This window comes from Galeopterus variegatus, unplaced genomic scaffold (assembly GCF_000696425.1).
Source record: "Galeopterus variegatus unplaced genomic scaffold, G_variegatus-3.0.2 Scaffold47, whole genome shotgun sequence".
NCBI lineage: Eukaryota > Metazoa > Chordata > Mammalia > Dermoptera > Cynocephalidae > Galeopterus > Galeopterus variegatus.
The window spans coordinates 1,061,398-1,069,061 of record NW_007726158.1 but is presented as its reverse complement, the minus strand read 5'-3'; the positions used below and the strand labels follow the sequence as shown (position 1 = coordinate 1,069,061).

At 41.0% G+C, this 7,664-nt stretch overlaps 1 protein-coding gene across 3 annotated transcripts in view; it reads left to right on the top strand.

Moving 5' to 3' along the window:
• The first annotated feature begins 7,453 nt into the window (after positions 1-7,453).
• HDDC2 (HD domain containing 2) overlaps positions 7,454-7,664 on the top strand; it is a 20,197-nt gene continuing 19,986 nt past the window's right edge. For 2 of the 3 annotated variants that reach the window (XM_008572480.1, XM_008572494.1), the window contains exon 1: positions 7,454-7,598. The gene's annotated coding sequence lies outside the window, so the exon portion shown is untranslated. Of the gene's footprint in view, positions 7,607-7,664 lie in introns of all 3 variants that reach the window. The other variant, XM_008572489.1, reaches the window with a different exon arrangement.

Sequence of the window (7,664 nt, the reverse complement as noted above, 5' to 3'; positions counted from 1 at the left end):
CCATCACCCTCTGCCGCTGCTCATTTGAGCAGAAACCCCTCCCCTGGATCTTGAGTTAACGCTGGGTCCATGGGGTAGCGGTGGGTCCCCTCTGTCTGTCTTTGCTGCAATGCAATCCTTCGCCACAGGGAAGAAAGTGGCAAAATAGAACAAAGCCCAATCTCTTTCCCTTGAACAAACATTCCTTTCGTAATGTTCCTTTGCTCCCAGACTTAATATCCCACATTTATCTTCTTTGAACTGAATTGCTCTACTTTAACCTAGTTACATACATGATCAAAGCCATCCTCTAATTCCCCTCATCTTTCCAGAGTCTCGGTCAGGGGCAAGCTGGGAGCCTTTCTGCACTAGTTGAAAAGGGAGTTACTGTATGAAACTTGCTTGTTTACTTTATTTCTTCATTCATTTTAATATAAGCATAGCATCAATTTCTTGCTGATTATAATTCATCAACAATATGAGGAATGTAATGTTAAGTATTTTCTTTTTGAACACGTAGAACATGGTAACTTAATTTGAACATCACTGATATTCTGCACCAGATATTCTTTGTTGTGGGAGGCTGTCCTGTTCCCTAAAGGAATATTAACTGCAGCCTTGGCTTCTACCCAATATATGTGACTTCCCTCCTCTGCCCCCACTTTATGACAACCAAAGATGTCTCCAAACATTGCCAAATGTCCCCTTGGGGCAAAATCTCTCCAAGTTGAGAACCACTGTTATAGAGTAAATATTAATCTCTCTATTGAGGAAGATATGGCAGGCAAAGCAACATGTATTCCTTGGATATCATAAGGAAAAAAGTCTTGGATTTTGTGGACTCTACTCTTTAATCAGTGTGTAAAGTATATTTATGAATGTTGTCTGAGAAAATTTTCTCAGATCGATCTACTGCTATGGATTCTCATGCCCAATTCCTCACATAAATAACCGTTTACAAATTCTGTTTTATACATAGAATCTCATTTAATTTCCACAACAATAAGAAATGGGTACTGATAGCCACTGGAAAGTATCAGGGTGTCATGAAAAGAAAGATTTGGAAGAAGGTTATAGGTTCAATCCTGGCAGCACTGTTCCCTGAATATGAAAACTGAGGCCAGTTCTCCAGCTTCTGTGCACCTCAGTTTCCTCATCTGAAATGTGGGATTATTAATACCTTGGAGGGATGTTGGGAGAATTAAAAGATGAGATAGGTAGCAATGTATCTCACTAGCAGAAGTTCAATTGGGCATAGCTTTTATTATTATAACACAATACAAATTTATTATCCCTCATTTCTGGAGGTCAGTGTAGATCTCACTTGGCTAAAAATCAAGGAGTCACCGGGCTGCATTCCTTTCTGGAGACTGTAAGGGAGAATCTAATTTTCTTGTCTTTGCCAGCTCGTACAGTCTGCCTACGTTCCTTCCATCTTCAACCCCAGCAGTGGCCAGCTGAGTCTTTCCCACACGGCACCACTTTGACATTCACTCTTCTGCCTCTGTCTTCCACCTTTAAGGACCCTTGTGATTACATTTGGCTCATCTGGATAATCCAGGAAAATCTTATTTTAAATTCTGTGGATTACCAAACTTAATTCCATCTGCTACCATTCCCCTTTGCCATGTAATGTAGCAATATTCACAAATTCTGGAAATTAGCGCATGGACATCCTTGGGAGGCCACTATTCTACCTACTACAGTCACGTTCTCCTCAGTGTTTTTGTTAATATGGTAGGAATACACCCTATTACAAGCCCCAATGAACATGTGCACTTTAGAAAAGCAAGAAGTTTGCAGTATTTTGGGGGGTTTCACAATAATTATTTTTGGGTAATACTATTCCCTCAAAAAGTCCATATCATCTTTAAAATGGGGACCTTTTAAAAACTACATGTACCCAATTTGTAATTTCTTAGAAACTCAGTGTCTTGCAACTCTGGATAAGTTAGGTAACTGGAGAAATTCTTCATAGTTCATTGCACAAAGTTAAGAAAACTCATAAGTATTTTGTAAAGAAGGTTTCAAATTCAGGTAGAGATCCTATGAGGACTAAATCAAGCCTGCATGGATAAGGAAGAGCTCAAAGGAAATCAAGGCACTGTTGGCAAAAGAAGAGGACAAGACTCTTCAGAAGGAAATGCAAGAGGTGGCACTTCACATTCATCAGTTGGCTTGCGGTCCCATTGCTTCAGCACACCCACCTCTAGAATGTTCCTCAGCACGTCCTTCTGCAAATCAAACATCCTCATCTTCCTTATTCTCCTGGACCTTTCGTTTGTTCACTTTAGTTTTCCTCCAGTGGACCTGACTACTTTGCCTTTGACCCTTCCTTTATACGTAGCATGAACTACCGTCATACAAATGGCATCGTCCTAACCATGTTTAATACATGCCCGACTGCCCCTGACATACATTTGATTTTTAGTCACATTTAATTTTGTTGTTGCCCCACTCTCCAACTTTTTTATGCCTTCTTCTTTCTCCTTAACCTTCCAAATGCCTCCTCCTCCACTCACAAGTATTCTGGCCTGCTCTCCTCCCAGGAGCCTGGTGAGATTGCACTCCACAGTTAGGTATGGTAGTGTTACTTATTTTGCCAATGATATGTAGAAGAAAGGTCGTATATCACTTCCAGGGACAGGCTTTAAGAGCCGGGATTCCACTTTTCTTTTTTCCAGTCTTGGCAATAGAGAAGCACAGAGAGATACCTAGCTCCCAGGACGAGGTTAGAGCAGCATCCCCTGGCTGACCTTCAATAAATATTTAGCATGAGAGAGATAAACCTTGGATGTGTTGAACTGCTAAGATACAGGAGACAAGGAGGTTGCTTGTTGGTACAACATAACTGGCTTACACTTTGCTTCCTATTTTGGTGACAGAACAGGAGCAATCTGAGGGGAACTTCTACAACATTCCATGGCCACATCTGCCATTGTTCAGTCACCATACACTCTGCCATCCTGTTGTGTTATGGATGAATTCTCCATACCTAAGGCCAGTCTTTCATCTTGTGCACTAGACTGCATCCTCTTCTCCTTACTCAAGGCCAACATTCAAGCATTTCTCTCCTCTGTCCCCCTCTACTAGATCACCTCCATCAGTAAATAAACATACTATAATATCTCCTGTCTTTTAAAAAAATCTGTCCTCCTGTTACCCCCCAATACTACCCCATTTTGAGTGAATTGCAACACTAGCTCCCATCTCTCCAGAACCATCCTGTTAGGGTTCCGCCCACCCCACTACACTGAAAATGCTCTTGTCAAGGTCACCAGTGACATGGAATTTACTAAGTCTGGTAGTCAAATCTTAGTCATCATCTGACATACCATTGACTTTGTTGACCACATTCTTTCCTTCTTGAAATATTTTCTCCTTTTGCTTTCAGGACACCACTGTCTCTTAATTCTCTTCCTACCTCACTGGCTTGTCCTTCTTGGTCTCCCAAACTCTAAATGTTGGTGTATCATCTATACGTTCTCACCAGGTGATCTCATCCAGTTTTACAGTTTTATGTACCATGGTATATGCTGATGATGCAAAATTTTTACCTTCAGATTTGACCTCTCTCCTGGCCTCCAGTTTGTGTCTCTGTTAGGATCTCTAATCGGTATCTCAAACTCAACATGTCTTACACTAAACGTTTGATTTTTACACTTTCCCACAACCTATTTTTGCAGTTTTTTCCAGCTCAGTAAATAGGAATTCCATCCTTACAGCCAGCCAGGCCAAAAATTGTGGAGTCATCCTTGACTTCTCTGTTTCTTATATACCCCATGTCCAATTTTGTCACAAACCCTGTTAGTCCTACCTTCAAATTATATCCACAATTCAACAAAATCTCGCTACCCCCACAGCTACCACCCTGGACCAAACCAAAATTATCTCTCAAAAGAATTATTTTAATAGTCTCCTAACTGCTCTCCCTACCTCCTCCCTGCCCATATAGTCTATTCAAGAGAGAGCAACCAGGGTGATGTGCTAAAAAAACAAATCAGAAGTAGGTCCTTCCTTTGCTCAAAGCCCTCCAACAGATGCCCATTTCATTTAGAATAAAAGCTAAAGTCCTTACACTGGCCTCCAAGGTACTTGGAAGTAGTATTCAAAATTATACTAAAATATTTAATCATACTAATGATACTTATGATTATGGATTTTCAGGAGATGGCTTATGGCAGTGGGGCCCAGAAGGGGACAACGAACCTATGTAGGCATTCGTCTTGTCTGGTGCCTGAGGGTTTGGCCTGGCTGCTTGGAAGGAGTTAATGTACAATCTTTTGTTTTACAATAGAAGTAGAAGTTTAGTTAAGCAAGTTAATTTTTAGAGTGTTTATTTAGGAATAAAGAATAGTTAGATGTAGGTGTGAATTAAGTTTTAATAACGTCATAGAAAGTCTATTGTACCATGGATGTAGTTTTGGTAATGATTGCAAGTGATGAAAAGTGATGATTATATGGGACCAGTGGGTTGTAACGTTCTTGCTCAAAGGAAAGGACATTGTAATTGTCTTTTCTGGGAATAAACTGTAATGCTATTTTTCTTAGAACATATGTCACTTACAAAGAGATATTATGATATTGTTCATTGATTATTTTATGATTATGTAGCAAATAAGAAAGAAAAGTATAAAAGTCTGATGCTTGCTTCAATAAATTGTCAGCATTCAGCAGATCCCTTGAGTCTGTGTGTTTGTTGTCCCAGCATTCAACAGATCCTTTGGGTCTGTATGTTTGCTGCCGCTCCATCGCCGACGCTGCCCTTCCTCCCTTTTGGGGGATCCCTTACCAGTGGGGACCTTTACAATCTCTGTGCTGGGGCTGGTCCCCGGCAGTCTTCCACGAACTGGTGACCCACTTTCTTCTCACCTCATCATCTAGTACTTTCTCTGTCATTTTCTCAGCTCTGGCCACACCAGCCTCTTTGTTGTGCTGGAAATCACTGTGTATACTTCTGCCTCTAGGCATTTGCATTGTGTTGTCTCTACCTAGAATTCTCAACACCTAAATTTTCCTCACCTAGAATCCGCTGCTAATCTTCCATTCCTAGATATTCTCATGACTTACTTGTTTACTTCGAGTCTTTGTTCAAATGTCACCTAAGAGTGAGTGAGGTCTTCTCCGATTACCTTATCTAAAACTATGTCCCACATCTCCAGCCACCTTACTCTGCTTATTTTTCTCTCAAGTACATCTTACCAGATGCCCTATTGGCTTTTCGTGTCCTTATTATCTGTCTCCCCCAACTACAGTATAAGCCCCATGAGGGCAGGACCTTTGTTTTATTCACTGATATATACTTAGCGCCTAGAACAATGCTTGGCATATATCAGAGAATCAATAAAAATTTGAATGAATAAACTATATATTGCCTTGAATAGCTACTGAACTTCTAGTGTATGTAAATCTTACATCAACTAAGTAGCAAACTCTAAGGAATAAGTCAGTGATTGATAAAGGAAAAAAACACTGAAATGTATTAGAATTGCTTGGGGTGGAGGGAGTGTTATTGCCTACATTCCTTACATACTTCCATCTCATTCTGCTTCCTCCTATCCTGCTCCCTTACCCCCACACCCAAAGCTGAGAAACAGTATTTCTAGTGTGTGTTGGGGAAGAAAAACTGGAGGCAATAGATTAGGTCTTATGATACTTAATTTTTGGTACATATTCTTTGAGACTGTATTGCTATGCACTCAATGGACTTATAATACATACTTACAATACAATATTATACAAACTCATATTCTTCACTAAAGAATATGAGTTAGTCCTCGAGGATATGTCAGCATTTATTTTTAGAAGACCATTTTGTAGATATTATCCTAAATAAGTAAACTTGTTTGCATATCACATGGTAATAGTTATTGTTCAAATAGTAGGTGTTTCCTGTGCATGGGCCCAGATAACCTTCAAAACTGCTGCAAAGTAGCTGCTGTGCATATGAAAAAACTGAGGTTTAGGGATGAATGACCTGTTCAGGGCCACACAAGTAAATGTGAAGTTGGGCTTGGGATCCAGGAAGAGGAATCCAAAGCCCATGGTACTTCACCTCCCTTCTGTGCTTCCTCCCTACTACAAGGTCATGCATGGTCTATACAGATGTAAACTGCCCACACTCCATCTGCACTGCGTTGGTTGTTTAGAAAGTTGCATATTTCTGCCATCAAGTGTTGAGGCAATACCCAGTGACTGCATCAAGGGACAACAATGTGTTCCTTTATGAAGCATCTCTGAATAATGCCAGTGGTTTAAGACATCTGGCATTCATGGGATTTTCATCTTTTTTCCCCCTAAAAAGGACATTTTCAGATGAATAATCTCCTTTCAGTGCTAAATCTCGAATAAGTGATAGAAGTTATCTAAGATACTCTGCTTCCATAAAGGTGTACTTGAGAAACAGACACATTTTACTTCCTGAAGAGCCACTTAGGTATGCATGTTGACTGTAATGATTTCCAACCCAAGCAGCTTTGAAGGTCACGTGGGATTTTCCAACAATGCAATCTAAAGGAAGGAAGTGTGTAAGGAATATAAATAAAAACACAAATAGAGATTGTCAACTCGTTGGGAACTCAGTACTGCAAGGCAAACAGTCTAGGATGGTAATACCAGAAGCTTGTACCTATATATACTTTCATTTTGGTAGCAGCATTCCAGTGTTTAATTATTTCTTTAGAGCTGCACTTACAATACTGGATGCTGCCAACAGATGCTGGCTTTCTTAGGGTTCCACAGTAGATACTCGGTAGTTTTTTGTACCAACACCTTCTTGCTGTGATGAATACATATAATAGTGTAGGTGAAATTTTCTAGCATGGTTCCTGCTGCAGTATTGGGGCCCTGATTAGAATAGACTGTGAAACTGTAAGCAATACAAGAAGCGAGGACCAACATTGTCTAGTTCATTACAGAATCACCAGCACTCAGGACCAAGTATATAACCAGCATTCATGCTATGAATGAAAAAATTCAAATTCTTTTTTATCCCCAATCCCTCTTCTCACTACCCTCTCTTCTTGAGTCTCAGTCTGCTTGTCTACTGACTGCTTTTAAAACTTGATACCACTGGTTGTTGATGGAATCAAGACATATGATTGGGACAGGCTCTGCCCATCTTTCTGGGGTAGGGGATTCTTCAGCACTGGAGATGTTAGAAAGGCTGTGATTTCACCGGAAGACTGCTTACTCCCTAGCCCACCTACGCTACCTCCAAAGTCTCCCGGGCCACGCCTAATTAATTTCTCACCTCCAAAGTACTTTCCTCACGCCTCTGTTAGAATGCTTATGAAGTAGAGCATTTTATGGCTTTGAAAGTAGAGCTCTTTGAAGTAGAGCTCTTTATGGCTTTCTCCAATTACAGGTTGAGTTCCTAAATGGCAAGATTTTGGTGCAATGTTGCACCGCCTTCCTCCAAACACACCCCGCCCTCCGCCCCTCCCACGGAACTGCAATGCATTTAAAGGTTTGATGGAGTCAGTTGAGTGGAGTTAAGTAATTACTGAGCCCCTGAAATGTACCAAGGCTGTGTCCGCCACCAATGATGCAACGCCCGAGCGTTAGACACGACGGCCAGGAAAGTGGAAGACTGGACAGAGGGGCCTGAGAAAACCTGGGTGAGAAGGTGCAGAGACCGGAGGGGGAGAAGAGAGGGGAGGGAGAGGGGAGGGGGGAGGGTAGGG